Raw genomic sequence first — 1,355 nt, 5'->3', positions numbered from 1 at the left:
AAACATTACTTCTGACTCCTGCGTGTTGATCTTTAGACCTACCTTTCTGTTTCTCCTGACTAGGTCATCAATAATTTTTTGCACTGGGTTAAAATGTTAAGCATGGAGGTTGAAAGCAAAATGCAGTTTCTCAAAGCGAAATAAACTCAGGACTACAGAAATTGAGAGCTTGTTCGAGAGGTAGAAAGCGAGAGAGTGTTTACAGTTTACCAGGTTCGTTGACGCCGGTATCTTTGAAACTCGAAACTTGGGCTGCACTGCTGGCTGGGCATCTATGCAAAGCATCTACCAAGCGAGCTACGCAGTGCTGCGAGGAGCCAAATTCTTTCAGCAGCATGCACACCGGTGCCAGCATGTTGCCTCTCCCCCATCTCCTCTGCAGGCCATGGTGTGGCTTATCAAGTGCATGCCTTTTAGAGGCTAAGTTATAGCCTTGACTCAAATTTGTGTGACCTGCTATCGAAACGTCTCCCCCCCATCTCAAGGGGTCCAATGGCTGAAAACCACTGTTCTAACATGCACAGTGCTACAGGGCTGTGTCAAAATGGAACTGCCATGTTTCATTTTGCTATTTTTGTGTACTACCACTTGCATAGCCATATGCAAGATCTATTTGTGTATGGCATGGGCTGATGAAGGAGAATTGAAAAGATACATGTGTTTTCTTTTTTTCAGATTGTCTGATGCAGTACATAGCAAAACATCCGAAAACAGATGTGCCTGATGAAGTACAAATTCAGTCATGCCGCCAACATCTGCGGCGCTACTTCATTGAGGCCAGCCGGCAAGGACATCGCAGGAAAATCTCAGTTGCCGATGATTCCAATAAAGCTGGAATCTGAGCTCGACTTTCTATATGCTGCTTATTCAGTGCATGCTTCAGTAGGTGCGCCATTTCTGCTGCTACCTGGATGCACAGAAGCTGTAAGCTTGCATGCTCAGTATATCACTTAGCAGGTTAGCAAATACAGCATCGGCTCCTTAGCCATCAGGGAAAATAGGGGCACTACCAGCATTGTGTATTTTCTTCACCAATGAACTGTAACTATATGTGGTACACAAGATGACACACCATTCAGTGTGCTGCACCACGGCCGGCCTCGAGGGAGAGCGCGCTTCTCTTCTCTTACGGCCTCATCTAGTGGGGTCTGTTTTGACCTCCCGCCGCACCTCGGTGGGGTCGCCACCGCCCCACTGCTGTGCCTCTGCTACCGCCGTTCATGCGCAAAGGAAACGCACTCGCTCTTTGTCCAGCCCGCGTCAGATGCAATCGGCAGGTCCTGACATTTCACTCCTTTGGTTTATACAAAGATGCCATAATCAGCGTCTAAGATTTATCATGTACGAGGAATAAA

The 1,355-nt window shown here is 47.3% G+C and overlaps 1 long non-coding RNA gene across 1 annotated transcript in view; it reads left to right on the top strand.

Moving 5' to 3' along the window:
- Positions 1-859, top strand: part of LOC146174398 (uncharacterized) — a 9,984-nt gene extending 9,125 nt beyond the window's left edge. Inside the window, exon 4 of the long non-coding RNA XR_014701684.1 lies at positions 676-859. This is a non-coding gene — a long non-coding RNA (uncharacterized LOC146174398). The remainder of the gene's footprint in view (positions 1-675) is intronic.
- The last annotated feature ends 496 nt before the right edge of the window (positions 860-1,355 follow it).

Source organism: Amblyomma maculatum, chromosome 11, assembly GCF_055883805.1.
Source record: "Amblyomma maculatum isolate TAMU_Amacu chromosome 11, ASM5588380v1, whole genome shotgun sequence".
Classification (NCBI taxonomy): domain Eukaryota; kingdom Metazoa; phylum Arthropoda; class Arachnida; order Ixodida; family Ixodidae; genus Amblyomma; species Amblyomma maculatum.
Note: the sequence above shows the minus strand (reverse complement) of the source record. Positions and strands in the feature narration are given on the sequence as shown.